The following is a 7,325-nucleotide window of genomic DNA, read 5'->3' on the forward strand; positions in this document are numbered from 1 at the left end:
ATTCAAAATACCTTTATAAACAGTGATTTTTTAATTGGAAAAAAAGAAAGGTTTGATTTTCATTTGCTTATTAGAAAAGAAAAGCATGAAATCCATTTTTGTTGTCTGTTTTGTTTCAGAGTTTTCTACTCTTAATTCTAAGCAACTTGGCATTGTCCTATCCTCATATATACCTCATGCCGCCCCACATGTATCTTCTCTGGTTGGTTGCTGGGGGAATTCGGTCACATGGCGCCCAGAATCGCAGATTAGTTGGAATAGAAAAAAAAAATAGTCGGCAGAGGTGGTGACTTTGAGTGGTTGACAGATGAATTCATCTTAAATTTTATATATTTAATTGCATTATGATAATATTTGTAGATTGATCGATTTTACTATTGTTTAATCGGGTTGGATCGGTTTGAGTCATTTCTTTCAATTGATCCAACTTAGTCGGTTTACGTATTCACTAAATCGAAACCAATCGGTTATGAAATAGAATTGATTCAAACATGAAGGATCAATTTGGGTCGGTTTATTGGTTTATTCAGTTTTTATATATATTTTAAATTAAAATATCTATTTATTTTTAAGTTTTTCTTTTTAGTTTTTATGCAAAATCAAAATATATATTTAAATCAATTAATTTTTTATGCAAAATTGATTTTTTCTCAATATATTTTTAAATTTATACAAAACTAAATTAAATGTTGTACCATTGTATTATATTTGGATGGATCCGATTTGGTCGGTTTGGTAGGTTTGACATTTAGTGCGTTCAACCCTCATCTAAACTGTGAATCATAGCTTTAGGGATCGGCTGGCTATGTTTGTTTGTGTCTAAGAATAACAAATTTATTCATAGACCTCATCTAACAGCTTAAACTTTTAGATTAAACGGTTTTTTGACAAGGCATCAAAGTTCACTTCATTAACATGGTGTTTAGTTCTGTTGCCATTTATTTGAAAACGGTGCCAATTCATTGTTACATAAGCATTTTTTCTAAAATGTTATTTGGTAAAGTGTGTATTAAATAAATGTTCGTTTCAGTTTGTGTGAGAAACAATCGTCCTTCCCCCAACATCAATTGTTCAAGGTAAAGGATTCCAACTTTTAGCACCCGTAACACTCTCTTGCTCAGACCAGCACCCTCATTGCTTGGCCCGACCATCTGCCACCTTTTACTGATTTGGGCGTCGGAGTGCCTACCCGGGGATAACTCCTCGGGCCTCTGACTTCCTTTCTTGATAACAGGTCGTGAACTGCGGCCCCATCATTCCACCTCGGCTTCACCCTATTGGCAAGGATTATCTAATCGCAATCTCGGTTCGTGCACCACCTCGGATCGAGCAGCATCAGATTGGCGCCATCTGTGTGAAACACACAAAAAGCCTTCCCTAAAATCCCTCTCTCACCGTGCAATCAAGAAGACGATCAAGATGCCTAGAAATCATTCCGAGTGATCAACAAGCTGATCCCCATCTTGGGAATCTCACCGATATAGCCCTCCACACCAAGAAACTCAACAGCCTCCAGCCGCAATCGACCCAGTGCAATTCCATGCAATGCAAGAAAAGGTCGACAAGATCTTTGAGATGATGCAGGCACTGGGTTCCGCAGCACCACCTAACCAGGCCATTCCCCCTCATGCCCCGACGCATACGAAGGATGATCCTCGCACTGAGGACTCCAAAATGCGCTAGTCGGACCAGAAGGGACCGCGGTCCCATCAAGAAAAGCAAGATACGACAAGAAAGTCCACCTCCTCCACCTGCTCTCGCGAACCAAACAACCGTAGTAGGACACATCAGACTACACAGATCCTTGCCAAAGAAAGGCTTGGCAAGCGGGTGCCGCCTCGTGTTGTCTCTGTCGCCGAGCCCAACTCGGTAAAAGACCGCCTTGCATAGCCCAAAAAGGAGAGGACCACGCACACCATGGCCCCAAACAACAGGGACGCGAGATCCGGGAGCTCCGGCAACGTTTGGAGGAGTTGGAGTACAACTAAGTCCAGAGAAGCATGGCACCGCCTATAGAACAGCCCGTGCAGCCAACCCCTCAACCCATTAGAGAGTCGCCCTTCCTCCAAGAGAGAGTGGACGAGGTACCCCCCGCGGGGTGGTGGGCACCCTAGTTCAACAAATACGATAGGAATACCAACCCCGCTAATCACGTCAAAGCGCTGAAGGCTCAAATGATGTTGCTTGGATCATCTTAGGGCCTAATGTGCAAAGCTTTCATAGCCACCCTCAAGGGCCCATCCTTGACCTGGTATTCCTCTCTACTCCCACGCTCCATAGCATTATGGGAGCAGCTAGAGACCTAGTTCTTGGCGTAGTTCACGGTGAGCCAGAAACACTAGAAAACTTCGGCTAGCCTCATGCAAGTGCAGCAAAGGAAGACAAAATCTCTTAGAGACTACCTAGTGAGGTTCAACAAAGAAGCACTACAGATCAGGAACCTGAACCAGTCCGTAGCCATCACCACCATACAGCACGGACTCCGCCCCTTACCATTTAACTTCTCCATCTCCAAGAACTCTCCGCAGACGCTAGCCGCACTAATGAGCCATGCCCAAAAGTACGTCAACGCGGAAGAAGCTCAGGCGTAGCTACGGGATGAAGAAGAAAGGCCCGACAAGAAGAGGAGGGACACAGAGGAGCGGAAGCCAGAGAGATCGGATCAGAGCCATAAGAGGCAGGACTGCCAGCCCGATCGCAGACCATGGACGCCCCCGCCGACCTATCAAAACTTCACACCGCTGAATACATCGCGGTCTAAAGTTCTAGTGCAAATTCGTGACTGCAACTATGTCTAGTGGCCCAAAAAGATGAAGACACAGGGCAACAAGAGGAACCGCGACAAATATTGCGAGTTCCACAGGGATCATGACCACGACACGGATAACTTCTTTGACCTCCGCAACACAACGAGGACTTGATTAGGCACGGGTACCTCGGTGGATTCGTCAACAAGAACAAAAAGCCAGCACAGGAAGAACCGCATGTAGAAAATGCTCGGCCACCACCCCGAGCTCCTCCTGCCAGCGTGATCCATGTGATATGTAGGGGGATCGCCGTGGGAGGGAAGAGCAGCTCGAGATGCAAGAAGTATGTGCGACTATGCGAGATCGACAACCGGTGACAGAAGAAGAGGTGTGACCAACCGACCACCATCACCGACGACGACCTCCGGGGAGTCCAGACCCCCCACGATGATGCTTTGGTGATCACAACCGAGGTTGCCAAATTTGAAGTGTAGCGCATCTTTGTTGACACTGGGATCTCCGCCGACATCCTCTTCGAATAAGCCTTTGAAAAGCTCAACATTGACAAAGACTGCCTCACTCCTGTCAACACTTCCCTAATGGGATTCTCCGAGGAGTCTCTCTTGCCAACTAGGAGATAACCCTCCCCCTTCTGATTAGAGATGGTGACATTATTGCAACAGCCATGGTGGATTTCATCGTGGTCCATTGCCCCTCATCGTACAATGCCATCCTCGGCAGGTCGATGCTTAATGCTCTGCAGGCCACGGTTTCCACATTCCACCTCGCTATGAAATTCCCAACCGAATATGGTATAGGGGTAGCATGTGGAGACTAGAGAGCTGCACGACAATGTTACCTGCTCTCCTGCCAAGGACCACGCTTCACCATAGAGACATTGATGGCTGAAGCTTATGATCTGTGGCATGAGGTGAAGACACAACGCGGCCAACCTGTTGAAGTCCTCATCAGGTTCTACTCAATGAAGAGGACCTTGAGAAGACAGTCCAGGTTGTCTCTCTCCTAGACGACCGCCTTCGGGAAGAACTGATACAGCTACTGAGAGATCATGCCGACGTATTCACTTGTTGCCAGCGGATATGCCGAGGATCGACCCTGAGGTCATCACCCACCGTTTGAACGCCGATCTGCACTACCGACCCATCAGGCAAAAGAAGAGAAGTTTCACCGTGGAATAGTGGCAGGTGATCACCGACAAGGTCCAAAAACTACTTGATGTTGGCTTCATTAGTGGGGTAAAATACCTCGACTGGTTGGCCAATGTGGTGATAGTGAAGAAGGCTAATGAGAAGTGGAGAATATGCATTGACTTCACTAACCTAAACAAAATCTGACCTAAAGACAACTTTCCCCTGCGAAGGATTGACTAGCTTGTCGACGCAACGGCAGGATATGAACTCCTGAGCTTCATGGATGCTTTCTCAGGATACAATCAAATCCAGATGCACCCAAATGACCAGGAGAAAACAACCTTCATCACCAACTGCGGATTATATTTCTACAAGGTGATTCCTTTTGGCCTCAAGAATGCTGGCGCTACCTATCAGCGGCTGGTGAACGAGGTCTTTAAGGATCAGCTCGGCCGAAACGTGGAAGCATACGTGGATGACATGCTTGTGAAAAGCAAGAAGGTCGAGCATCACCTGGCCGACCTTAAAGAAGTCTTTGGCACCCTCAAGAAGTACAAGATGAAGCTGAACCCAACCAAATGCGCCTTTGGGAACGGTTCGAACAAGTTCCTAGGGTTTATCGTGACACAAAGAGGAATTGAAGCCAACCCAGAAAAATAATAGGCCATCCTCGACATGCAGTCACCTCGGACCCATAAGGAAGTGCAGCATCTCACCAGCAGAATAGCCACCCTTAGCAGATTCATGTCCAAATCCGCAAACCGGTGCCTGCCTTTCTTCAAAGCCCTCAAGCGACCGAAGGACTTCCAATGGATCGAAGAATGCGAATTGTCCTTTCAAGATCTTAAGTGGTACTTGAGCTCGTCGCCTCTCCTCACCAAACTGAGCCCGAGGGGACGAGCTATTGCTCTACCTCTCAATTGGGGATGAGGTCTTCAGCTCAGTACTAGTTAAGGAGGAAGACCGAGTATAGAGGCCGATCTACTACACCAACAAAGTGCTCAGTGGCACGAAGACCCGGTATTCCAATCTAAAAAAGATGGCCTTGGCGCTAGTCACCTTGACAAGGAAGCTCAGACCGTACTTCCAAGCTCACAACATCTGGGTGTTTACTGACCAGCCCCTCAAGCAAGTACTTCAAAGATTGGAAGCATCAGGCTACCTGATCAAATGGAGCGTGAAACTGACCGAATTCGACATCAACTATCCACCTTGGCCCGTAATCAAAGCCCAATCCTTGGCCAACTTCAATGCAGAATGCACCTTCATCACACGGGACCTAGCCCTCGAGTCGTAGATATGGACTCTCCACGTAGACGGTTCATCAAACAAACAAGGCAGCGGAGCCAGCCTCATTCTCCTCGGCCCAGACAATGTGGTGCTGGAGCACGCCCTCAGGTTTGAGTTCAAAGCCTCCAACAATGAAGCTGAATAAGAAGCCCTCATCGTCGGAGTCTGACTTGCTCTAGACCTCAGAGCCTGGAGAATCAAAGCATTCAGCGACTCTCAACTGGTAGTTAATTAGATCCACAACCAGTTTGAGACGTAGGCACCCACAATGGCGAGCTATTTATAGAAGGTGCAGGAGCTCATCCAAAGGTTCGAGCAGTTCAACATTCAGAGGATTCCCCAAGCTGAGAACATCCGAGCTGATGCATTATCGAAGTTAGCTAGTTCACCGAAAATTGACCTAGTGGACACACTGGCCTAGCCGAGCATCGCACCAATGGCCCTCCACATCCTCCTAGTACAGCCTGGCCCATCCTGGAGGGACCCCATCACTCAGTACCTCCGGGATGGCACTCTCCCAGAAGACAGGACAGAAGCCAAGAAGCTCCAACACAGATTAGCCCAATACTGCCTTATCTAGGGACAGCTTTACCGTTGCTCACATACTCTCCCATACTTGAAATGTCTTCCCCCTTTCGAGGCCGACTACGTCCTCAGGGAAATACACGAAGGCATCTGTGCAGATCACCCCGACACCCGAACCTTGGCTCACAAGGCACTCCGGCAAGGATACTTTTGGCTGACCATGAAGAAGGATGTAGCCCAGCTCATGCGGAAGTGTGACAATTGTCAGCGGCCCTAAAACCTCCACCACTAGCTAGCAGTTCCCTTGAAGCTAATCACCAACCTATGGCCATTCACGCAGTGGGGCACAAACATCCTCGGCCCCTTCCCCATCATAGTGGCCCCTAAGAAGTTTCTCTTGGTAGCAGGGGATTACTTCACCAAATGGGTGGAAGCTGAAGCACTGGCATGCATTACCATGCACAATGCTCATAATTTTTTCTAGAAAGGTATTGTCTACCGGTTTCACTAACCAAAAATTCGAAGCCCTCTGTGTTAGACGGTTTTGTTGTTAGACGGTTTTGTATGCCCTTAGCTTCAATCTGATTTGATGTACTTTTGATATTTAGTGTAAATAAATAAAGTGCATGTTTGATTCATGTTGTTTGGTATGATTCTATGTAAGACCCTAAAACTGGACACTTAATGAGACTCGTGGTAGTTTTAAATGTTCACAGCCACTGGATAAGTCTAGGGAGATTTATCCTGCCAAGGCTGATACTGGTGTGCCGCCAAATGTTGGGATGGCCTGTCTCGGTCACCAGGGTAAGACCCAAGGCACGTGCAGTATGGGATTACTCGAATCCTTGAACCGGACCAGATTTCCATTATTGCCCTGGACCTTGGAGACAGATGGGCAAAACTGGAAAGTTACACCTGACCCCTAGACTCGATTATGGTACTTCACTAGGTGTCGAATCGGGCTGTCCTTAATATGCCAATCAGTGAGATCCTTAGCGGGGGTCAAAACCTGGGCATGTTGGGGCAATCTGAGAATTCATCTGAGTGGGTGATCATAGTGATAGGATCAGCCCCTTTGTCGGACAAAGGTAATGATCGGGAATGCACTCTCTCTGATGGAAACCAAACTGCCGACAGTTGATTTCAATCGTTGGAATTTTGTTTTGCAAAATTTATATATATGATATATATTTAAGTATGCTTCCAAAATGTTTGCAAATGGTTTTAATTCCCGGGATCCATGTGAGTAGAGAGTGCAACACTATTCCTTGCAGCCGAGGGAGAGGTCCTCTCTTGTCAGGCAGTGCTTGATCATTAAGGGCTGAGAAGTTAAGTGTAAGGCCATTTAGGATAATACCTGATGGGCTAATCTTGCACCTGCCCACAGTCCCTGGGTTTTTATAAGATGGCTTGGCCCAGGGACCCCTTAATGTAAGTGTTGGGCCCATAGGGTCCATGTGATGGGCTCAGGGGTTCACTGGGCTTCTCAGTGAATTCGGCTAGGCCTTGTAATAAAGGCTGGGCCGAACCCATGTGGCTGGTGTGTAGATCAATGCTTGGGTCCCACGCCATAGAAAGAAGCCCAACTGGGCAGCAAATTGGAAACTAATAA

The sequence above is a fragment of the Nelumbo nucifera genome, chromosome 3 (genome assembly GCF_055504915.1).
Source record: "Nelumbo nucifera cultivar China Antique chromosome 3, China Antique-T2T, whole genome shotgun sequence".
Lineage (NCBI taxonomy): Eukaryota > Viridiplantae > Streptophyta > Magnoliopsida > Proteales > Nelumbonaceae > Nelumbo > Nelumbo nucifera.